Raw genomic sequence first — 26827 nt, 5'->3', positions numbered from 1 at the left:
CTGGTCCAACTGACTCCACTGCTGGTTCGTCCACAACTCGGACACACGGCGACCTGGGACACTGGCGCAGACCCAACCATGCAGAGGGAACACTCCGACATCTCTGCACAGGCAAGGAACCGACCCACGTCCGTCGAGATGACCAACTGAACGGGTGCAGAAGCGGTCAGAGAACCAGTTACACGTCGCCCAATGAGACGACCGACCGAACGACTAACCAACGGTCTTCCTCGCTCAAATCTCCTTCCGTCGGACCATGCATGTGCGTCGCCAGCGGTCGGACAAGTACTGGCTGTCCGCGCTTCACCGGCGCTCTGTCCGAGACTTCACTGCTGCTGCGTCCCGACTGCCAGCTGGTCTGTCTCCAAGTGACTCCCAACTGAAATCGAGACACACGACGACGGAAATACTGGCTCGGACCCAATCATGCGGAGGAAACACGCCCACTGGCTAACCGACGTCCATGCACCAGGAAAGGACCGACCCAAGTCCCGCAAGATGACCAATTGAAGGTGCCCAGAAGCTGTCAGAAGACCAAATACACTTTGCCCGATGAGGCGACCGACCGAACGACCAACCAACAGTCGTCCCCACTCAAATCTCCTTCCGTCGGACTGCATGTGTGTCGCCAGCGGTCGGGCGAGTACTGGCTGTCGGCGCCTCACCGACGCTCCGTTCTCCTACTTCACTGCTGGTGCGCCCCGACTGCACTCCTGGTCCGTTTCAAACTGATTGCCAGACACACGACGATCCGGAAATACTATCGGTCGCTCCACAGATGGTACGACAGTGCACTTATCGATACGCGGTGCTGCTGCCGCTCGCGGGCAAGTAAGGCAGGGTCCGCATCTCGTGGTCGTGCGGTAGCGTTCTCGCTCCCCACGCCCGGGTTCCCGGGTTCGATTCCCGGCTGGGTCAGGGATTTTCTCTGCCTCGTGATGACTGTGTGTTGTGTGCTGTCCTTAGGTTAGTTAGGTTTAAGTAGTTCTAAGTTCTAGGGGACTTATGACCATAGATGATAAGTCCCATAGTGCTCAGAGCCATTTGAACCATTTTGAAGTAAGGCAGGAAGTCACTGACGCCAGTAAATGGAATAAGAAAACGAGGCGGCAGTACCGTAATAGAGGATGACAAACAATAAATGTCATGAACACGAGCCGTGCACGGCTCAAAAACATTGGCAGTTTGAAGTCTTCTAACTTCCTTCACTTAATAAGTAGGGAAACAAGCAATCAAATGATGTGCGAACAATGAGTATAGTGCGCACATTTTAACTTGATTGATTTTAGATAGGGGTGCCAGGTATCGGTAAAGCAAACGTCGCTAGGCAGAGGAGTAGTGCAAAGAAAGCGTGTTTTGTGTCTTCCCCAAATGTGAATAGCTAGCCTTCTTTTCTGAGCGGGAACTGTAGATAGCACTCGTGATACGATACCTTTTCTAAACCTTAGGCGCTAATGATGACACTGGCGGGGGCAAAGGGAGACGCGGAGACTATGGGCGGGGTGGGGGGTGGGGGGTGGAGGAGAGGCGAGGGAGGAAGTAGGGGAAGTAAAGTACTAGCTAATATCTGATTGCAATGGTCCCAGAAAGGTTGGCAACCACTGTACTACAAGAAACCGTAGGCGACAAAGACTATTAAGGAAGACAGAGATTCGAGCATTCTAACAAATAGTCGATCATTCTGGTGTATTACTCTCAGACGTGTCTGTAATACAGCGTACATCGATGTACCATTCAGTCGTCTAGCCGCATTTATGATATACTGTAAGTTACGTTTGTCATTTACTTTGTGTTTTCTAATAAATTTATAGTAGTATCAATTTAATATGAAAAGTAACAAAAATTTTCGTGTGTTCCTCTGTTGCAGGAGCGGGAAGAAACCGAGTGGGCACCCAAAGTACTTTTCTTCGCTGCGCTAGGAGTTCTTCATCACGGGATGAAATATTCCCTGTGTCGACGGCCGTCTATCGCGAGAAAACGCCAGAAGTTTTACTCGATTACTTAGTTCATTCTTTTAACAATGTGAAAGAAATAAATGAAATGTTGTATGTCACAAAAATATTCTTCAGTCTGTGTTGAGCCTGTACGAGTTTGTATTCATGTTTGTCCAGCCGGCATATGACTATGTGTTATTACTGGACTGAACGTTTTTCGTGGTGTGTGTTAACGTTTGACGTGGTCTGTGGTATATCCTGCGACACGAATAAATCAGGCTGAAGTTATTTTTTGATGAATAAAATGTGCATGTATAATGACTTATTCTCAAGTAGCTAAATGGAGTCAAGTTACGCTAGTCCACTGAAAGAATATTTCAGTGAAGTGATATTACTGGACTGAAACGAATTGCAAATATGACGTCAAACTGCTAAGCTTCATTGAACTTTGCTGCTGATGTACACCGAAGAAGTAAGTTTAATACAGATTATTTAATATTCTTAAAAAGGAAGTAAAATATGATCTAAACTTTAAAAGTACAAGCCTATTATTATTGTAGGTGCACAGACAAATAATCTTTAAATTACAGTGTAAAAATACGTGTGAATACCTAATCTAACTTGTGACGCGAACGCTGGCAGTACGACAGTATTGTAGCAACTATGGCCTAAACTGCGCTAACGTTATACAGAATCTTAATTGATACACTACTGGCCATGAAAATTGCTACAACAAGAAGAAATGCAGATGATAAGCGGGTATTCATTGGACATATATATTATTCTAGAACTGACATCTGATTACATTTTCACGCAATTTGGGTGCATAGATCCTGAGAAATCAGTACCCAGAACAACCACCTCTGCCCGTAACAACGGCCTTGATGCGCCTGGGCATTGAGTCAAACAGAGATTGGATGGCGTGTACAGGTACAGCTGCCCATATAGCTTCAACACGATACCACAGTTCATCAAGAGTAGTGACTGACGTATTGTGACGAGCCAGTTGCTCGGTCACCATTGACCAGACGTTTTCAGTTGGTGAGATATCTGGAGAATGTGCTGGCCAGGGCAGCAGTCGAACATTTTCTGTATCCAGAAAGGCCCGTACAGGACCTGCAAAATGCCGTCGTGCATTATCTTGCTGAAATGTAGGGTTTCGCAGGGATCGAATGAAGGGTAGAGCCACGGGTCGTAACACATCTGAAATGTAACGTCCACTGTTCAAAGTGCCGTCAGTGTGAACAAGAGGTGACTGAGACGTGTAACCAATGGCACCCCATACCATCACGCCGGGTAATACGGCAGTATACGGATGTGACCATCATTATGCTGTAAACAGAACCTGGATTCATCCGAAAAAATGACTTTTTGCCATTCGTGCACCCAGGTTCGTCGTTGAGTACACCATCGCAGGCGCTCCTGTCTGTGATGCAACGTCTAGGGTCTCCAAGCTGATAGTTCCTGCTGCTGCAAACGTCGTCGAACTGTTCGTGCAGATGGTTGCTGTCTTGTAAACGTCCCCATCTGTTGACTCAGGGATCGAGACGTGGCTGCACGATCCGTTACATCCATGCGGATAAGACGCCTGTCATCTCGACTGCTAGTGATACGAGGCCGTTGGGATCCAGCACGGCGTTCCGTATTACCCTCCTAACCCCACCGATTCCATATTCCGCTAACAGTCATTGGATCTCGACCAACGTGAGCAGCAATGTCGCGATACAATAAACCGCAATCGCGGTAGGCTACAATCCGGCCTTTATTTAAGTCGGAAACGTGATGGTACGCATCTCTCCTCCTTACACGAGGCATCACAACAACGTTTCACCAGGCAACGCCGGTCAACTGCTGTTTGTGTGTGAGAAATCGGTTGGAAAATTTCCTCATGTCAGCACGTTGCAGGTGTCGCCACCGTTGTGTGAATACTCTGAAAAGCTAATTATTTGGATATCACAGCATCTTCTTCCTGTCGGTTAAATTTCGCGTCTGTAGCACGTCATCTTCGTGGTGTAGCAATTTTAATGGCTAGTAGTGTATTTTAGTTGGATGAAGGTAACAGAACTTGGGCGCATATTCCGTCGCATTAGCCATCAGAAAGAAGCAGCAGAATTAATAAATATCTTCGGACAAGAAGAAAATGAGCTACGATCTGAAGTGAGGTAAATTTTTTAGTTGTGGTGCGACGGAACTGAAATAACTTAGCTACGCGACTTCCCCACCTTCATAGGTCACAGTCACTTTACCTGGTGGATCGAATCAAAGCAGTCGGGTTGCTAGAAAAAGAGAGAACACACTTACTGCCTGCAGCTCATGCGCTACGTTGATTGAATGCGGTACGTACAATCGCGTGCCTGGCAGGCACTTGAACCGTGATGGCTGTCTTTCGCGAGCAGTGCGGTGACATATACGCCATCTGATCAACACTCCCATTGAGGCGTCTGGATTCTAATTCCGTTCTGGAACACAGTTTAAGCTTCTCGCAATCAGTTATCTGAGAAAGTATTGAAACGTCCCCTGAGGAAAATTGTACATGACTGTGGTTACAGACCGAGCGAGGTGGCGCAGTGGTTAGACACTGGACTCGCATTCGGGAGGACGACGGTTCAATCCCGTGTCCGGCCATCCTGATTTAGGTTTTCCGTGATTTCCCTAAATCGCTCCAGGCAAATGCCGGGATGGTTCCTTTCAAAGGGCACGGCCGACTTCCTTCCCCGTCCTTCCCTAATCCGATGAGACCGATGACCTCGCTGTCTGGTCTCCTTCCCCGAAACAACCAACCAACTGTGGTTAAACTGACACACAATATTTTTAGCGCAACGAAATCTGACTTTGAAAAATCCCTACAAAAGAATGGCCCCGACTAACAATAACCTATACTTTTCACAAATCACTTACCTCACAAAAATCTTCGTTACTCGAGCTACTGCAATACAGCGAGCGCCACTACTGCCAGCTAAATAAAAGATTCAAACTACGGAAGGCACTAACTACTGATAGGCATAGTTAGCAAATGAAAGATTTTGATAGAAAACAAACAACGTATTTACCTCAATAGTGTTCAAAAGTCATAATGTATACAGCAGTTCATGACATCCAGTCTTACCAATTTCAAAACTCCGCCATCTCTCTCCCCACATCCACCACTGCTGGCGGCTTACCTCCAACTGCGCAACGCTACGCGCTGTTAACAGCCAACTGCCCAACGCTAGAGTGGCGAGTATTACAACAATGCCAACCAGCCACAGACTGCACACAGCACAGCCAGTGATTTTCATACAGAGCGCTACGTGGCGTTACCAATAAGAAAACCTAAACAGCCTACTTACAGTATCGATGGTCAGATCTCAGTCTTACTGCTCAGTATCACTACTTGCATAGTCGACTCGTTCTGTTCTTGTACGTCAGATTTGAATTTCTCACATGGCCAACATCTTCGCTACCTTTTCCGTTTTAATTTTTATTTTTTTATCGAGCGTTAACAATATAAAATTCATTTTTTATCGGTTCACAGCCTCGAAAATGAGATTTTGTCCTCCCTCATGTTTCGTCCCCCAGTTTGTTTTAACCGTTCACAAATCTATTATTTTGTTTTACTCGTATAGGACGTATGGTTAGTGCTTAATAGTTTGTCACAGTTGTACATTTTATCCATGTTACGTCATAGGTAACTTCTGCTACTACGCATTGGATGAACGTCGCAGAAGCCTTCTCGTTTAGCTGTGGTAACATTCACTTATTTCTTCTTTTCTCAGTTTCCCCTTTTCAGCTCGATTTGGTGCCTTTCATATTTTGTAGCTCAGTTGTAGGTTTCACAGCTTTTTTTTTTTTTTTTTTACAGCTTTGTAATTTATGTAGCTCATGATAAAAATGAGTTTTTATAGTAGACTTTTTATTTGATACAGTACATAATACACAGGTGTTGACATAACTGTTATTAATCATCAAAGAAATTCGCCAACAGCCGTGTAATTGAGATGTTACTTTATTTTATTTTGATTACCAGTTTCTGCATTCCACTACGCCATCTTCAGATCCCTTCATAAGAAAAGAGTATACTTGTAGTGTATATCAGAGTGTACTAAGCAAGCTTTGGAGAAAGTGGTGTATAATCATAAAAGCATTTAAAGCTACTCAATGAAAGTAGTGGCGTTAAAACAAATCTGTCTACATTCAGCACAAGAGAATAGAGCATGTGCACATATTTGTAGTCATGAAAGTAGTTAACATCACGAATTTACAAGAGAACATGCGAAAACATTGTTGTTGTTGTTGTGGTCTTCAGTCCTGAGACTGGTTTGATGCAGCTCTCCATGCTACTCTATCCTGTGCAAGCTTTTTCATCTCCCAGTACCTACTGCAACCTACATCCTTCTGAATCTGCTTAGTGTATTCATCTCTTGGTCTCCCTCTACGATTTTTACCCTCCACGCTGCCCTCCAATACCAAATTGGTGATCCCTTGATGCCTCAGAACATGTCCAACCAACCGATTCCTTCTTCTGGTCAAGTTGTGCCACAAACTTCTCTTCTCCCCAATCCTATTCAATACTTCCTGATTAGTTATGTGGTCTACCCATCTAATCTTCAGCATTCTTCTGTAGCACCACATTTCGAAAGATTCTATTCTCTTCTTGTCCAAACTATTTATCGTCCATGTTTCACTTCCATACATGTCTACACTCCATACAAATACTTTCAGAAATGACTTCCTGACACTTAAATCTATACTCGATGTTAACAAATTTCTCTTCTTCAGAAATGCTTTATCCTCTCTACTTCGACCATCATCAGTTATTTTGCTCCCCAAATAGCAAAACTCCTTTACTACTTTAAGTGTCTCATTTCCTAATCTAATTCCCTCAGCATCACCCGACTTAATTAGACTACATTCCATTATCCTCGTTTTGCTTTTGTTGATGTTCATCTTATATCCTCTTTTCAAGACACTGTCCATTCCATTCAACTGCTCTTCCAAGTCCTTTGCTGTCTCTGACAGAATTATAATGTCATCGGCGAACCTCAAAGTTTTTATTTCTTCTCCATGAATTTTAATACCTACTCCGAATTTTTCTTTTGTTTCCTTTACTGCTTGCTCAATATACAGATTGAACAACATCGGGGAGAGGCTACAACCCTGTCTTACTCCCTTCCCAACCACTGCTTCCCTTTCATGTCCCTCGACTCTTATAACTGCCATCTGGTTTCTGTACAAATTGTAAATGGCCTTTCGCTCCCTGTATTTTACCCTTGCCACCTTTAGAATTTGAAAGAGAGTATTCCAGTTAACATTGGCAAAAGCTTTCTCTAAGTCTACAAATGCTAGAAACGTAGGTTTGCCTTTCCTTAATCTTTCCTCTAAGATAAGTCGTAAGGTGAGTATTGCCTCATGTGTTCCAGTGTTTCTACGGAATCCAAACTGATCTTCCCCGAGGTTGGCTTCTACTAGTTTTTCCATTCGTCTGTAAAGAATTCGTGTTAGTATTTTGCAGCTGTGACTTATTAAACTGATAGTTCGGTAATTTTCACATCTGTCAACACCTGCTTTCTTTGGGATTGGGCGAAAACATTAAAAAGATCAAAACTAGACAGTATACAATCAGGAGCACCGCCGAACAAACATGTCAATTTTTTTTTGTTTGTATTTTTAACATAAAACCCCACATAATTCTTATAGATGAGGAAACTCTAGTATACATGAGGACCTATTCTCATTTAAAGTAGAATGTCACACTGTAATCTATCAAGTACAAAATGTCCATATTTATGGCCTAGGTGATGTGGTGATAACCATATCACCAGTTGTCATAGTACCTAGGTCGTAAATCTGCAGATTATTGTACAGTCGTGGACAAAACGAGCGAGACCCCTCGCCTTTTCGTTATGCTGATCCGCACAGCTTTAAAGTCTGCTACATAGCATAACAGGCAAGGCGACGAAGTGCTACCAACATACTATGCACAGGAGTGAACTTGAAAAACTATCCGAACTATGTGAGACTGTTTTCAGTCATGTGTAAGACTATATTAATCCTGATTAGTGTGTTAAACACAACACGTAAATGTAAGATATAAATGAAAGAAGAAACGCTAATTAGTATGAACTGTACTGATAAAAATGAATTTAAGCTTATCGAGATTGCGTTGACACAGAAGCTCACTTCAAGGGACCATATACCGCAGGAATTGTGATGCATTTCCGCTTATTATGTCTACCCGTACTCGAGGTAAACAGTTTTTAAGGGTTGGGTAGACAGATAGACGGTCAAGATGAAACGTCCCTCTCCCCGCATCGGAGCGCGAGTGTCCTCTGAAATACGTAATTCTTGTATTACCTGTGTCAGCTGATCTTGTACTTTCCGGATTTCTCTTTTGTACTGTGTATTGATTTGATTTTGATTTTGTTTGAATTTTCTAATTTGTTCATACTCTTCAGTGTCCGTGAAGGCTACAGGTCTTGTGTCATTCAGATCATCATCTACCCTTGTAGATAAGTTAGTGAACTGATCTGAAAGTTCGGCTACTTTCTCTGATAATGAACTAATTTCTTCCATGTCTCTTTCTGCTGTGTCCTTTAAGTTTTCCTGAGTTTTTGCAAGTTGCGTAACCGAATCGGTAGATGCAACTGAGTCAATTTTAGCTTGCAAGGTCTCATGATTTTCATGAACAATAATTTGCAGTTCTTTTATGGCTGCTTCGTGATTCTGTAATGCATTTTCATGCCGCGAAAAAGTAGGTTGAAAATGCTCACAAATTTGTGTTTTTACGTCATTACAGACTTTTTGGCATTTCGATTCGATGTTATGTAACTCAGTAGTTAAATCTTCACGTGTTTGTTCAAGCGTGGTGTGAAGATTTTGTTCCATTGCGTCTAACTGTTGCTATGTTTGTCTCTGGTGTTGTTCCATTGTGTCTAACTTTTGAAGATTTAATTCCATTGTGTCTAACTTTTGAAGCTTTTGCTGTGTTTGTCTCTGATTTTGTTCCGTTGTGTCTAACTTTTGAAGCTTTTGTCCCATTTGTTGCATTAATTGTAATAACAATGCACTGGTGTCTGAAACATGTTCCTCAGTGCTTTTCGGCAGTGAATTTGCACCGGCAACATTCACATTTTGACAAGCAGAAAATGTGTCTTGACTTATTTGAGAAAACGGTGAGGACCCAAAACCTGAATCTACAGTCTTTGCGAGATTGTGTCCTGTCATTTCGGATTCCTGAGGCGAGCTATTGCCGACCGATCGATCGATAATGCTTCCCTGTTCACTAATTGTTTCACTGTCTACGCCATTATTTGACGCCCGTTCCAAAGAAAGTGAGACTAGTAGGGTTCCATTTTTACCGATTTAAGTTACGAATATAGCTACGACAGTTACTGAAGATGAGGACCGCATAAATAATTACCCCTACTCTTTATTCGAAATGTTCTACACTCCTGGAAATGGAAAAAAGAACACATTGACACCGGTGTGTCAGACCCACCATACTTGCTCCGGACACTGCGAGAGCGCTGTACAAGCAATGATCACACGCACGGCACAGCGGACACACCAGGAACCGCGGTGTTGGCCGTCGAATGGCGCTAGCTGCGCAGCATTTGTGCACCGCCGCCGTCAGTGTCAGCCAGCTTGCCGTGGCATACGGAGCTCCATCGCAGTCTTTAACACTGGTAGCATGCCGCGACAGCGTGGACGTGAACCGTATGTGCAGTTGACGGACTTTGAGCGAGGGCGTATAGTGGGCATGCGGGAGGCCGGGTGGACGTACCGCCGAATTGCTCAACACGCGGGGCGTGAGGTCTCCACAGTACATCGATGTTGTCGCCAGTGGTCGGCGGAAGGTGCACGTGCCCGTCGACCTGGGACCGGACCGCAGCGACGCACGGATGCACGCCAAGACCGTAGGATCCTACGCAGTGCCGTAGGGGACCGCACCGCCACTACCCACCAAATTAGGGACACTGTTGCTCCTGGAGTATCGGCGAGGACCATTCGCAACCGTCTCCATGAAGCTGGGCTACGGTCCCGCACACCGTTAGGCCGTCTTCCGCTCACGCCCCAACATCGTGCAGCCCTCCTCCAGTGGTGTCGCGACAGGCGTGAATGGAGGGACGAATGGAGACGTGTCGTCTTCAGCGATGAGAGTCGCTTCTGCCTTGGTGCCAATGATGGTCGTATGCGTGTTTGGCGCCGTGCAGGTGAGCGCCACAATCAGGACTGCATACGACCGAGGCACACAGGGCCAACACCCGGCATCATGGTGTGGGGAGCGATCTCCTACACTGGCCGTACACCACTGGTGATCGTCGAGGGGACACTGAATAGTGCACGGTACATCCAAACCGTCATCGAACCCATCGTTCTACCATTCCTAGACCGGCAAGGGAACTTGCTGTTCCAACAGGACAATGCACGTCCGCATGTATCCCGTGCCACCCAACGTGCTCTAGAAGGTGTAAGTCAACTACCCTGGCCAGCAAGATCTCCGGATCTGTGCCCCATTGAGCATATTTGGGACTGGATGAAGCGTCGTCTCACGCGGTCTGCACGTCCAGCACGAACGCTGGTCCAACTGAGGCGCCAGGTGGAAATGGCATGGCAAGCCGTTCCACAGGACTACATCCAGCATCTCTACGATCGTCTCCATGGGAGAATAGCAGCCTGCATTGCTGCGAAAGGTGGATATACACTGTACTAGTGCCGACATTGTGCATGCTCTGTTGCCTGTGTCTATGTGCCTGTGGTTCTGTCAGTGTGATCATGTGATGTATCTGATCCCAGGAATGTGTCAATCAAGTTTCCCCTTCCTGGGACAATGAATTCTCGGTGTTCTTATTTCAATTTCCAGGAGTGTAGTTGCAGTCGATACATCAGCATATTACTCGTAGCTACGCTTTCGATCCAAATCACGTTTACAGGAATGCAAATAAAATCCATTTGCCTATACACGTGGTAATTCAGATCCCAATATTAATGCCACCGCGTTTTAGAAGTGCGAGAATTCCCATTGCTAGCTAGCTTAAGAAACACTTCGGCTAATGAACGTTTTCTGGCTGTGGCGAGTCTAATGGAGAATTCGAAACCTTGCATAACACGTTTGGCAGCTTTGTAGCCGTTTATTTCCTGGGGTGGTGCAGAATTATCCTACTAAATTTACTCGCTGATAACAGTATTTTGTTATTTCGATAAACATCCCGAATGATTGTCACAGAAGTGGTGATATAAAGGTAGAAAATTCATGTTTTTGAGTCCAGAAAGCTCTATGCAACAGAAACCGCAGATCATTTTGTCATTTTCATTGCGAAATTGCCGACTTATTCATGTCTGGGGTAATAATAGAGGGCTGTTTGCCCGGGTTGTCTACCAGCGTAGTGAAAGGTGTATGTTACTGCAAGGGAGGTCTGGTTTGTTTTCGGTTCTAATCTCGATGGAGGCAGATAGACTATCAGTAAAGCAATTTTAAGAAATTATCGGGCCCCTAAAATTTTATTGCTATCTTTATTCTGTACCGGCCCCCTGTGGATGTCAATATGAATTGACTTAAGTGTGGCACTGAATGATTTTTAACTGAATTTCGTTATGAATCTTCTCACATTGCTAAATTTGCACACTTTCATGGTAGGTCAGCAACGGTAATCCAGTATGACTGGTCTGAACGTTCACACAGACCGTTTCGCGGCCGAATGCGCGTATTATTTTGCTAATTCGTAACGATCTGAGGTACTTTGTATTATTAAAACGGTTATGTCATCTCGATAAGTTGAAATTCATTTTTATTAGTACAGTTCATACTAATTTGCGTTTCTTCTTTCATTTATATCTTATATTTACGTGTTGTGTTTAACACACTAATCAGGATTAATATAGTCTTACACATGACTGAAAACAGTCTCACATAGTTCGGATAGTTTTTCAAGTTCACTCCTGTGCATAGTATGTTGGTAGCACTTCGTCTCCTTGCCTGTTATGCTGTGTAGCAGACTTTAAAGCTGTGCGGATCAGCATAACGAAAAGGCGAGGGGTCTCGCTCGTTTTGCCCACGACTGTACATCATAGATTAGAGGGTGACATGTTGCTTTAAATGACGATAGATCCTCGGTTATACTACGGGTTTCCTCAACTATAACAATTATATATGATTTTATACTAAAAACACGAAAAACAAAAACAAAAAATTGGCAAGCTTTGTTTGGCGGTGCTCCTGATTATATTATGTCTAGTTCCGATCTTTTTAATGTTTTTGCGTGTTTTCTTGTAAATTCGTGATGTTAAATAGTTTAATGACTAACAAATATGTACACATGTTCTATTGTCTTGTGCTATAGGTACACAGATTTGTTTTAACGCCACTACTTTTATTTTGAAGCTTTAAATGCTTTTATGATTACCTGTCACTTTCTGCAAAGCTTACTTTGTACACTCTTATATACACTACAGGCATAGTCATCTATTCTGCAGAAGTTCTGAAGATGCCATAGTGGAATGCCGAAACTGGTAATCAAAGTAAAATAAAATAACATCACAATTACACGGCTGTTGGCGAATTTCATTGGTAATTACTGGACCAGTTTATGTCCCCTGTGCATGGTGGATCAATAGAGAGCAACTATTATTAAGTATAGTAACCAATGTTACCTGTGGTGTACAGGAGTTGAACAAAAATACGGGAACAACACGAGAAACGCATACTTGAATTTAAGTGCAGATGTTATCCAAGACTACAGGCTGAGCTGTTGTGTTTCACCACGAACGGAACTGTGGAATGTCCTCAGCACAGTGAAAGTGTAAGTCGTGGTAAGAACAGTGTTCAGTGTAATTGTGAGCGCATTAGGTCGGAAATAAGTGACTTCGAACGTGGGCAAATTGTTGCTGGTCGTATGGCGGATACTTTCGTAGCCAAAGTAGCCAAAGTATTTGATGTCTCAAGAGGCACCCTACCGAAGGTTTACACCACCTAGGGGAAGGTGGCTAAAGTGACCAGGATGGTAAAAACGGCCATTGTACACGTTTTGCCCTGAATATTACTTCTGGCTATCGAGAAGTGATCAGACCAGTTCTAATACACACCGTCACTGTTGTCAGTGTGTTTTACACAGGAAGTTTGTTTCGTCATATTTCTGGTTTTCCAGTCGTGTGATGTAATATAAGTAAGTTACACTAGTCTTGTTACCTCATTTACATTTGTTGTAATCTTTTTTACCATATCAATGTTTTAACCAAGTCCTTTGGACTACAAATGTCATTACTTGTCGTTTGTGTTTGATAGTTTCATCTGTGAGCCACCATGGTGTCCGATCGGGAAAAGTGGTTAACTTGTTCCCTTACGTTGTAAGGGTTAGTTACTTTCGACTATCAGTCGTAATAGTCCATGTCAGACTTACTTGCAACCCCTTTTACACAAAAAGCTATTGTCTCTCATTCTGTCTCCTGAAGTAATTTACAATATTTTTAACCGTTTCCGTTCTACTACGTGTGGCCTAAAACAAAACTCCGTTTGGAAACGTTCTGGCCAAGACGCTTTCAGATACTAGGATATCAAGATACCTGGAAAGTATGTCCAAAAATCAGAACAATAAAAGTGGAACCCTATTGCGATGGAACTAACCACTTCACCCCATAGGTAGGGAAAAGGTCGACACATCGTAAGCCTTCAGAAAAATGCATGCAGCTCCTATATATTATTTTCGACTTCACTTATAAACATCTGGTGTGATACCTCGTAGTACGCACATTCAAAAAATGTGGGTAGTAAGCTTCCATCGGTAACCATAGTTTGTCGAAAATTCAACTGCCATTAGAATGGCCACTTTACCCCATATTCCCCTTCAGGGGAAACGGAAAAGCAGCGTTCGCAAAGTCACAATGCGCGTTGAGTGATCGTTACAGACGGCCTTTGAAGAGAACTGTGGTGAAAGATAAGAGGGCGACAACTACAAAAGTCACGGCAGAACTAAGTGCCACAGACGAGAATTACACGAGCACCAAAACAACACGAAGGAAGTTTCATACCCAGGGAATTGCAGGGCAAGCTGGAATTCCAAACAACTCATCAGTGCTGTAAATGGCCGTAACAGGAGAACGCAGTGCCGAAGCTATAAAACCTAGGCTATGGTGCAATGTAAGATTGGTTGGATGAGTTTTTTCGCACTATTTCCAAATTCTCGCCGAGTTTACTTCCCAAGAATGAAACACGGCGGAGGTTCGAGCATTCATATCGGTTTATTCCATGTGCCCCATGGGTAGTCTGCAACGTCTCATTACTGCCAAGAATTGTGTAAAAGTTTTTGCTGATCAAGTTCATCCAATGGAACAGTGATTGTTCTCCATAGGTGATGCTGTGTTCCGAAAGAACAGAACCCCTACTCACACAGCTCGTATCGTTCAGGACTGGTTTTGTGAGCACGAAGATGAACTGTTGCATCTTTACTGGCGACTATAGTCTACTATGATGACCGCTATCCACCTCCATCATCGTTACCTGGACTTGCCACTATTTTTCAGAAGAATGATATAAGATTCCCTTAAAAACCAAGCTATTTATTCATACCTGTACTCATAAATGAAACATGTGCATATCCCCACTCCTTACTCCATGAACACAGTACTATGTTGTAGATTGCCGTTTGTGAGGTCTATATTATCGATAAAAATATGTTTTGTAATCAGATGTTGGATGTATCTATGCTGTACACTGGGACAGGTGTTTTGTTTTCAGAAAAAAGGAAGGAAGATGAGGGGGATTGGTTTTTGTCCTTCCGTTTGCATGTGGACGTATATTATTTCATTCTCAGTGGTTTGTTGTTCATAGATAAATAAGTTACAGTGTACAATCTTCTCCCACATGCATTATAAACATTCTGTCCCTGTTTGATATAGATCACTGGAGCGTCTGTAAGTAACACCACTTGTAAACTGGTGGATTGATTTGCATGCTACATGCTGAGCCATTCATTCTCATCCTTCCCGCTGGTGAAACAACTTTCTGCATTTTTTTCTACATAGATTTACCAAATTTTATAATTTTGTTAGTAGGTTTAATAAAAATTTGCATTATTGAAGGTTAACACTGTCGATAAAAATGTTTCACACAACAAAATAGATTGTTCGTCCTAGTAAAGAAGTTGCATATTGCCTAAACTTTCCGAAACTTTGGAAGTAAAATAAAGTCTATATCTTCTTTTTTATAGCAGTTGGAGTGCATTAGGTGTGTTTAACAGAGAAATGTTTAATTTTCTCCTCAGAAACTATTAATGCTGCTTAAATTATTAATGAGAAATAAAAGGTCTCTATAATTAAGAGCTGAGAAACATATGTTTCTAGGAACTGAATTTAATTATAACACAGAAGCAGCAAGAAAAATGTTGAACACGCACGAGATGTGTAGGCGACAGGCATTTTTTTTTTTTTTTTTTTTTTTTTTTTTTGTTTGAATCATCGGATTGGTTTGATGCGGCCCACCACGAATCTCTTTCCTGTGCGAACCTCTTCATCTCAGAGAAGCACTTTCAACCAACGTCCTCAATTATTTGCTCTGTGTATCCCAGTCTCTGACTTCTTCTATTGTTGTTATCCTTCATGTGTCTCTAAGCACCATGGCAGTTATTCCCTGGTATCTCAGCAGATGTTGTACCATGAGGAGGCGACGCCTGTGGTTCTGTCAGTGTGATCATGTCATGTATCCGACCCCAGGAATGTGTCAATAAAGTTTCCCCTTCCTGGGACAATGAATTCACGGTGTTCTTATTTCAATTTCCAGGAGTGTATATGAATGCGTGGTGTCTGTTCTTTCGGACATGTCCGATTTGAAGTTGTGAACCAAGGCAAAGTCTTCTTCTTTTATGCAGACGATACAACAAGAAGTGCAGGAGAACTGTCGTACATCTACCCCTATTAATTCTTAAACTTTCTTTGTTAATTTTTTCCCTCTTGTCCGGCCGCTGTGACCGAGCGCCAGTCCGTTTTGCTTGAACAGTGGACACGCGGCTACTTTAGTGCGTGTGTAGGGGCATGGCGTCCTCGTGAAGGCGTGCCCGCCAGATTGCTATTGCGTCTCCTCAGAGTGTAATTTCCACCTTACTAAAAACCCCTTGTTAAAAGGGAGGAAAAAAATTAGAAATACCTTCTATTTGCATTAACTATCTCACCTGTCGCTTAAGTAAAAATCTGCTCAGTGATTAAGCTAATGGGAGCACCCATCCTAAAAGCAACTAGCGCACTTCTGTTATGGTGGCCCTCGTGCCTATTTTGGTCCGAAAGATTGTATAAACAGGCTTACATGCTCCGTATCGAACTTCTGATGTCGTATTTTGAGTGATTGTGGATTATTAAAATTCATTATAATGTAAACGTTCGTATTTTACCAACCGTGTTTATAAGTTATTAATGTGATTGGCTGGAATGTAATACGAAAATTTTAGGACCATAGGTTGTCAAGGTAGAAATTTGAAGCCATGCTGTGTTGTGAATTCATGTATTTATGTTTTATATTGCAATGACAACTTAAATGTGGTAAAACCACGCTTTGTGATTAATGATCAAAGATTTAAGAGTGCGTTCACTTAGCGCTTACTTATGTGTTGTATTATGATTATTTTTAAAAAAATTACACTCCTGAAAATGGAAAAAAGAACACATTGACACCGGTGTGTCAGACCCACCATACTTGCTCCGGACGCTGCGAGAGGGCTGTACAAGCAATGATCACATGCACGGCACAGCGGACACACCAGGAATCGCGGTGTTGGCCGTCGAACGGCGCTAGCTGCGCAGCATTTGTGCACCGCCGCCGTCAGTGTCAGCCAGTTTGCCGTGGCATACGGAGCTCCATCGCAGTCTTTAACACTGGTAGCATGCCGCGACAGCGTGGACGTGAACCGTATGTGCAGTTGACGGACTTTGAGCGAGGGCGTATAGTGGGCATGCGGGAGGCCGGGTGGACGTACCGCCGAATTGCTCAACACGTGGGGCGTGAGGTCTCCACAGTACATCGATGTTGTCGCCAGTGGTCGGCGGAAGGTGCACGTGCCCGTCGACCAGGGACCGGACCGCAGCGACGCACGGATGCACGCCAAGACCGTAGGATCCTACGCAGTGCCGTAGGGGACTGCACCGCCACTTCCCAGCAAATTAGGGACACTGTTGCTCCTGGGGTATCGGCGAGGACCATTCGCAACCGTCTCCATGAAGCTGGGCTACGGTCCCGCACACCGTTAGGCCGTCTTCCGCTCACGCCCCAACATCGTGCAGCCCGCCTCCAGTGGTGTCGCGACAGGCGTGAATGGAGGGACGAATGGAGACGTGTCGTCTTCACCGATGAGAGTCGCTTCTGCCTTGGTGCCAATGATGGTCGTATGCGTGTTTGGCGCCGTGCAGGTCAGCGCCACAATCAGGACTGCATACGACCGAGGCACACAGGGCCAACACCCGGCATCATGGTGTGGGGAGCGATCTCCTACACTGGCCGTACACCACTGGTGATCGTCGAGGGGACACTGAATAGTGCACGGTACATCCAAACCGTCATCGAACCCATCGTTCTACCATTCCTAGACCGGCAAGGGAACTTGCTGTTCCAACAGGACAATGCACGTCCGCATGTATCCCGTGCCACCCAACGTGCTCTAGAAGGTGTAAGTCAACTACCCTGGCCAGCAAGATCTCCGGATCTGTCCCCCATTGAGCATGTTTGGGACTGGATGAAGCGTCGTCTCACGCGGTCTGCACGTCCAGCACGAACGCTGGTCCAACTGAGGCGCCAGGTGGAAATGGCATGGCAAGCCGTTCCACAGGACTACATCCAGCATCTCTACGATCGTCTCCATGGGAGAATAGCAGCCTGCATTGCTGCGAAAGGTGGATATACACTGTACTAGTGCCGACATTGTGCATGCTCTGTTGCCTGTGTCTATGTGCCTGTGGTTCTGTCAGTGTGATCATGTGATGTATCTGACCCCAGGAATGTGTCAATAAAGTTTCCCCTTCCTGGGACAATGAATTCACGGTGTTCTTATTTCAATTTCCAGGAGTGTGTATTAGTCGTTTTAATTTCTTAAATTAAAACCTTTCCAATTCGAAAGTGGTGACCCTCCCATTTTGGGCAATTGTAAGCACTGAAGCAGGATTTGCGTAGTTGGTGTTATGTATCAATTATTTTTGTGTTAAATCACGTCTGATATGTCAATTCCTTGGCCCCGTCCACACCGTGGTCGTAGTCTTTTAATATTAAATGATCAGACCACCGTCAGCCTGTCAACCATTCTGGAATATACAAACAAGTCCAAGAAACTCGATTCCAAAACTCCACTATACACAAACAAAATGACAACTCTATAACTAAACCAATTTATAAATCACGTCTGACAGTCACAGAATTAGACAATGATCACAGGCGCTTCAGTCCCGAACCACGTGGCTGCTACGGTCGCAGGTTCGAATCCTGCCTCGGGCATGGATGTGTGTGATCCCCTTAGGTTATTTAGGTTTACGTATTTCTAAGTCTACGGGACTGAAGACCTCAGATGTTAAGTCCCCTAGTGCTTAGAGCCTTTTTCACTTCTTTTTTTCTTGTGTCTGGTCAGTTTTTGCTTCCCCTATGTGCTTGTGTCCTGTGCGGGGGCGTGTGTCGCAACGCCCTCCGTACACCGCTGATGGTACCACTCTGCTTGCTGCCGGCGCGCTGCAGACGGACGATCGCTGTGGTTAGCCGGACAGACCGCAGAGAGCGCGGCGGCCCTTGAAATTACCAGAGGGCGCCACCGCAGAAGGCCCGAAGAAGCGCTCGTCGCCAGCTCTCCCTGGGGCAATCCCGCATCCGGGCCCCTCCGGCTGGAGCAGACCGCGGCGCCTCTAGCGTGGGTCGGTGCCGGTGCGTGGAAATTTGAAGATAGGCGGACGCGCGCCGGCAGACAAAGGGAATAAAGAAGGCCCGACTCCTAAATCCCCGCTAAAGCCCGGGATAGCAGCGGGAGGGGGTGGCGTGGAAGGGAGCGGCTGGAGGGGCAAGCCGGTGCCGCCGCGAAATACCGGCGGCGACCGGGAATCGGCGGATCGGAGGAGATTAAATCCCGAGTTTACGGAATGCTCGCTAGGTAGCTGCAGGGGAGAGCCTCCGAGAAGGCGAGGGGACGGGGAACCGGGTGGCTGGGGGTGGATTTGGGAATGTTGAAAGAGCGAGGGGCGAGGGTAAAGTTGGCGCCGGATAAGGGGTGTCTCGCGGTGACAGGGGATACATAGCCCGAAGGCAGGGAAAGGAATACTTAATATCCAGGTGCTCGAATAGTCGACATTCTTCTCGGAAGCACACGAGTTCCTGTTCAGTTCTCACGGCTAATGTAGTCCCCGTTGGACATTTTCTCGACCCAGTAACCTAAAAATGTGTTGCTATATTACACTGCAGCATGTTGCGTCCCGACACAGCCTCACTATACCAGAATGAAGTAAGTGCGAACTGCATAGCGCAGTCGGGACGTTAACGACAATGGGTTAGTTATAAATTGCTGTCAACCTTTATATCGGAGATGAGAGGGGGAGAATCTCCTTCATTTCAACTAAATAAGTTTCCTGAGAATAGGTTACAGAACTGCAATTGGTTAGTTTCTATCAAGTTTATTCTCACATAAAGTTATGTGAGGTGTTGGACCATAAACCCCTTAGTAAGATTCAGTCTATTTATTCAGACTTCCTACTTCAAAGCGAATTTCGAGATGGCCGAGATGGCAGAACTATACGAGCAACGCATCAGCATTAAATTTTGCGTGAAACTCAAGGAAACCTTTACAGAGACACTCCAAATGATGCAGTAATCCTACAGCGAAAGGTGCTTAATGCGTACTCTGTGTTATAAATGGTTCACACGGTTAAAAATTTGCTGGACAGAAATTAAAGATGATGCTCGATCACGACACCATTCGACTTCTGCCCACGACGCTCATGTCAGGGACGTCAACGAAATGGTGCTTGCCAGTCGAAGACTGACTGTGCGAGAGATTGCAGAAGAATGTAACATTTCAGATGGATCTTGCTGTTAAATCCTGAGACAGGATCTTGGAATGCATTGTGTTGCCGACACCCTTCGACTTCTACCCACGGCGCTCATGTCAGGGACGTCAACGAAATGGTGATTGCCAATCGAAGACTGACTGTGCGAGAGATTGCAGAAGAATGTAACATTTCAGATGGATCATGCTGTTAAATCCTGAGACAGCATCTTGGAATGCATTGTGTTGCCGACACCCTTCGACTTCTACCCACGGCGCTCATGTCAGGGACGTCAACGAAATGGTGATTGCCAATCGAAGACTGACTGTGCAAGAGATTTCAGAAGAATGTAACATTTCAGATGGGTCATGCTGTGAAATCCCGAGACAGCATCTTGGAATGCGTTGTGCTGCCGCCAAATTCGTCCCACATCTCATGAGTTATGCGTGACTATTGCACATAAAACTAAATCACTATGGCACCTCGTCCTTCGTACTGTCCAGATCTGGCCCCTGGGGACATTTTTTTTATTTCCAGAGTTGAAAATTCCATTAAGGGCCGAAGATGTGCAACAATAGACGAAAAAAAAAATCACAGACTGTGCTTCTCGCGATCCAGCAGGAGGCATGCCAAGACTGCTTCCGGAAATGGAAACGGCGTTGGGAGCAGTGTATCAATGGTGGAGGAGATTATTTCGAAGGAGACCATGCACAATAAGTAAAAGGTAAGCGTAGAAAAAATTTGTGAACGAAGTTCCGTAATTTTCTGAACAGACCTCGTACATCGAACCGCCATAGCGTGGTACTAAATACTGCAGCAGTGAGAAAGATGGAGATTTAACAAACTACCAGTTCAGTGGAAATGTTTGGACGTATAGAATTGAAGACTTAACAATTTGTTTGTGCAGCTACTGGACATTTGTGGCAGCCTTCTGATCACCTCAAGATGTTCTCGTAACTAGAACAGCATTTTCCTTTTGCTTGTTGTGAGCTTAGAAAATTTTAATTTTTATTCTTGCTTTTGTGACCATAATAAGAGTCTAGGCTCCATAGGCAATCAGCCAGCCGACGTTAAGAAATAGTCCACCAAGACATATGGACAAGATAAGTGACGGAGGCTGCCAAGTATGGCTTGTTGATCAAATAACTTAGTGTTTGACTTCCTGCCAGAGGAAGGAGCATGAATCAAACTTGGACACTGCAAGATGCAAACACCAGGGCGATAATACAGCAAGAGAGAGTGTCAGTCACGTGCGTAAAAGACTCACGTGGAACGAAATTAAGTTGTGTGCAGCTAGAAACGAAAGTGTCGTGTGGAACCGAAGGCATTCTTGCGCAAGCCGACCAGTACGAAATGAGAGTGTCGTGTGGAACCATAGGCATTCCTGTGCAATCCGATCACTTAGAAATGAAAGGGTCATGAGAAACAAATTACCGCGTTTGCACACAAGGACGTGAGAAACGAAATAAAAAGCCAGGCAGCGGAATAGCTAGAGGCAGAGATTCAGATGGAAATTCAGAGCCAGTGCCAGCAGTTTGGAGATTCTTCCGCGAGACGCCAGCGGGGCCGAGTTGGCCCATAGCAGCCGATACAGATGATAAAGACTTCACCTATGAGAAGACGGTGATAGATTCTGGTGGACACTCAGAAACTGCAGGTCAAGTAGGATTTTTAGAGTTTCATTGAAGTAGTTGTAAGGTGTCAGGCAAATCCAACACCTTCCATGAAAACCCTGACATGATAAGCAAATCCAGTAGTATGTCACATAGCTCCGAATAACTCGTGACAGTAAATTAACCAAAGTAATACGAGTAATGAGTGAGCAAATGGAATACCACAGACTAAGAAAAGAATGCCTAAATGCGTGTCATACCTTCCCACCGTGAGACAGACGCAGTTCCGAGGGGAGAAACGAGAACAGAAGCTGAGAGCAGAACCGTATTAAGCTAGAAGGTCCTACGATAAGGGACGGACACCCACGTCGCCAGCTAACCGCTAGGACCACCCTCCAGCCAATGTTAAAAGCTAGAGCCCTCCAGAAGAACAGTATAGATCTCACGATAACACAAAAAGGGCTACCCCAGCCGCAAGTTTTTTTAAACCAACTTCGGTAAATTGTGGTAAGAAGAAGTTAGGAGAGAGTTGCTTCCGAAACGGCGAGGTGAGCGGAGCTGTGCTGTCCGCCGCCCCCTGACGAACAGCGACAAAGTAATGAACGCACATGATGCCGCATAACAGCACATAAAGCTTAACTCAGAACTGGAGAAGTCTCATCTGTTACACCCCCTTTTTGGGTAATGCTAGTGTCGATCGTCAATTAAAGCTCATGGTGTTCACATTTGCCACTTGAAGTAAAAATATGAAAGGCGATGATTTTTCTGTTGTATAGTTATTGAGAAGCCACATCAGCCACTGTAATTTACGACAAGTTAGATAAGTAATTAAAGATAATTCAGGGTCACTAGATCATTTTGACACTTTTCTCTTTTGTGAAACTTAATGTAAACCTAGATTGTAGATGTGATATGGCATAGGTCATCCTTCGATCCATTGTAGAACTTGGAAACCTACTCCGGGAATATTCGTTCACATTTTTGTTGAACGCAGTTGGTTTTTACCTTCCTGTACTAAAACATTTACTTTTATCAACAGTGCAATTTTAAACGATGTTTTGTGAGTAGAATAAAATTTCCAATGGTAAACATAACTGCTTTTTCGACGTTATTTTACCAGCTAACTAAAAATAGGAAAGCCTTGAACCCCTTCCACTAAATTTAGTTAGTATTAAGATTCTTTTACAGGAAGTGCAGTGGAGCTGACGCTGAAATCATTAAGTATTTGGTTATATCATCGCTAGTCTCACTGAACTCTTCTGAACTCTACATGTCATGTGTGGTCTGGCTTCTCCTTACCAGCAAGAGGTCCCAGGTTTAAACTAGTCAATTCCTTAAAAAACACGCTCAGAGCGTCATTGCGCGGAAGTGGTAGGGAGACACGATATAGATCAAACAGACACCATGCAGAATGTTAGAAAATGGCGACCCTGCCAGGATGGTAAAATACCATGATTGAAGGTCTACCACATGCCTAACTAGGTCAGAAAAATATCCTGTTAAAAATTTTCGTAATAAAAAAAATTTTTTTTGAAAGGCATAAATAGTTGAAAACAGTACCTGCAGCGATAGATAGTGAGACATTCTTGCAGAGACAATAGCATAATTAAGTTATGAATTTTAAAAATTGTTAGAATTAAGATTTCTCCTCAATGCAAGCGCACAGTTGGCGGGTACATCGTTGACAAGTTGGTTATGACCCAACTAGTAAGTGAATGGATTGTCAGTCTTGGGTATAATAAGTGTCAAGTCGTGTGAACTAAAAGTTTATGAAACGCGTGAGATCGTATGAGCGCATGTTGACTCGAAGTAGGGTGCGTAAATTGCTTTTAAAACAGAAAATAATGGATTCTGAAAGATTAGCAATGTCAAATCGAGACCTTGACCGAATTGAGGTAGAGACTCAGCATGAAAATGGACAGAGAATAGAGGACAGTACAACAGACGATGCAGTATCGCGAGAAATAGGACCTATAACGCACCATAACGAGGATAATGTACGTCAAGGCATAGAAAACGTAAGTCAGCATACGACAGACGAGCAGGAAAGTAGAGAGACAGTCGACGAGGATTCTAACTTGCGTCTTGAATACGTAGAACCCATAGTACAAGTAATCAGAGCTCCCTCACCACAGAGTACAAGGAGTACCAGCAGAAACGTGTCACAGCACAGTTCAATGCAATCGGTTGCGAACCAACACTTGGGCGAAAACACTGTGCGTAGGATTGGTTCAAATGGTTCAAATGGCTCTGAGCACTATGGGACTTAACACCTACGGTCATCAGTCCCCTAGAACTTAGAACTACTTAAACCTAACTAACCTAAGGACATCACACAACACCCAGTCATCACGAGGCAGAGAAAATCCCTGACTCCGCCGGGAATCGAACCCGGGAAACCGGGCGTGGGAAGCGAGAACGCTACCGCACGACCACGAGCTGCGGACAGTGCGTAGGACGTCGGAAGAAAACGCAATAGGACCCACCAATCTGGCAGAATTATTACAACACATTAGGCAAACCATGACAACGCAAAATAAAGACATAGCGAACCAAATTAAAATTCAGAATGCAGAAACCACGAGACAAATGCATGAGATTAAAGAACAAAACAAAAAAAATCAGTTACACCTAAGTAATATCGAAGACGAGGCAAAAGAATCTCGAGAAGTGATAGGAAACTTAATAACAGGTCACAAAAAATTGAGAACAGACATTGACAAGGTACAAAAGGACGCACAAACATTGCGTAATGACATTCAGGACGAGATCAAAACATTACGTAACAACACCCAGGGAGAAGTCAAGAAACTAGAGAAACAAATAAACGAAATTACTAGACAAGCAGTAGGTACAGCGCGTGAAGTTGTTGAAAACAGTGTGTTACACAAACGTATCACAAAAGCAGCGCTGAAAAGATATGATAACCGCATAGTCAAAATAGAAGCGCAAACGAAGCGACAATTTCTGAAATTGCGAACAGAGTTGTTGCAAACCATTGAAGAGCGTAGTGAACAGGATCGAACAAGCACAGAGTCTGCAACCACATCCGTATCTGTAACAGCACCGGAAAAACAAGCAATTAATGAAAATATTACGCATTTGCGATTCCAATCACAGGCGGAAAGTAACATACGTGAAATCAGACAGCCTGCACAGCAACAAACACGTTTCGAAATTCTTGATGAACAAACGTCATCACAAACACATGAGGAACCACAAATGTATGTTTCAAGACAGTTTGGATCGTGCAATGAAGCAGCAAGGTTAGCCAGACAAGATACCGAACCAATACCTGGCAATGGAAAGCCAGGTCGCGAAGAGTACAGTGCAATGCATTCAGCTACACGTTCACAACCGATGGAAGAAAATTATTGCGTACCACTCCAACGATACTACGCAAGGGTAGGCGAAAGTTACAGTGGACAATATCCAATGGGTCTACCACAACCGGAAAGAACGACGGGAGAAATGATCACAAACAAAAGTGGCGAAGAATCGCGAATTTCATATGGAACTATGACAAAGTACGACAACGATCATTTCCTCACAGTCAGAAAATTTCAGCACTTTCGAGAAGGAAACTCATTACATCCACGAACTTTTATTGATCAATGCCGAGTATGATTACCAGAACACTGTACGCTAGCACACAAATTATACTTTATACGTGCACACATGTCAGGAACAGTCGCAGAAACCATGCAGAATGTTGCAGCGACATGCCGATCATACGAAGATTTCAGAGAGAAGTTTCTCTCACGATATTGGCCCAGCGAAGCACAGAAAAGAGTAAAGTACGAATTATTACAGAACCCATATTTTGAAAATTCAGGAGAGAAGAGTCCCGTGAAATTTTTCGAATTAATGGCAAAGAAAAATCAGTGCTTAGATGTACCATACAGTGACGGAGAGTTGATTAAATTTTGCGTGATGAAGCTACCATTGAAATACCAGCAATCATTAGTAGGTCGCGGAGGCAATGACGTCAAAGCATTTAAACGTATTCTAAGGGAACTAGAGTTCATATTTGCGGAAGATGACGCAAGAAAATGACGAAGCGCACGTCAAAGCGAAAGTAAAAAGCAGTGGAATCCATAAGACACAGTACGAAGAAACCCAGGAACGGCAACAACTATTACAGAGGGAATAACGACAACCGGAACGGGTACTGGATAACCAATAGGCCGACAAATTACCAACAAAGAATCCACTATCAACAAGCTGAACAAGAAAAGAGAATACAGATAGAAGAGGTGGAGGTAAGACCACCAAACCCCGATAAACGTTCGAATTGACAGCTAAGCGCCCATGCCGAAGAGAATGACGCACCGACCCAGGACAATTGCAGCACCTTGAACAGAGAAGTAAAAATCTTATCACGAGAAGAGAAGAAGGAAGAAACAAATCCGCAGGGACCAGATGAAAACGAAGACAAGAAAATAACAATATCGTGTTGGGATGAAATTAATTGGGAGAATACTGACTAGGAAGATGAATTACCAGAGCCATGCACAACGAATGTAGGAGGAAAGGACGAAGTAATGAGTATTGCAGAGCTATTTGAGATGGAAACCAGGGAAAGCGAATTCAATGAGAATAATGTGCAGTCGACAGAAGTTGAAAATAAGTTACGAGTTGTCACACAACCCAACGTATATAATGAAGGAAGTTATGAAGCGATAATTGGAGCATTTAGATGCGATTATGTGGAAGTAGCGACGAAGAAGGAGAAGACAGACGAGGATGAGGAAAAAGTAGAGGATGTTGAAGAAAGCGTAAATGACGGAAGAAATAGAGAAGAGGAAATAAAAGAGAGAGAAGTAGCAGTGGAAGCTTATCCTACAGAAAGTTCGAATTCACAAGGGAAATTCCTAAAAAGACTCATGTATGATTCAGTGGAGGATTCGTTGGTGCAAGAAGAAGAAGAACAGAACCAACCCTTTCAAATTCAACCAATTGTGAAGGCCATAGTAAAGCATATCCCAATCAATATTGTAATTGATAGCGGAAGTGAACTGACTGCGATCTCAGAAAATTTATTCATGCAGTGTAATGCCAATGAGAAATTGCCAGTTCTGAAAACACGTACGATTAAAATAAAAAATTTATTTGGATCGACTCTCTCGCAACACCACGCCTATGTGCATTGACTAGAAAAAACACGCCACAGGTATGGGATCAACAAGCCAATGAAGAATTTTTGAAAGTGAAAAACGCACTAACAACAGTACCGATTTTAGCACATCCTGATCTAACACAAAATTTTTGTATGGCCACTGATAGCGCGAAAACATGTTTAGGAGTTGT

Source organism: Schistocerca serialis, chromosome 2 (assembly GCF_023864345.2).
Source record: "Schistocerca serialis cubense isolate TAMUIC-IGC-003099 chromosome 2, iqSchSeri2.2, whole genome shotgun sequence".
NCBI classification, from domain to species: domain Eukaryota; kingdom Metazoa; phylum Arthropoda; class Insecta; order Orthoptera; family Acrididae; genus Schistocerca; species Schistocerca serialis.
This window is presented reverse-complemented; position numbering follows the sequence as displayed.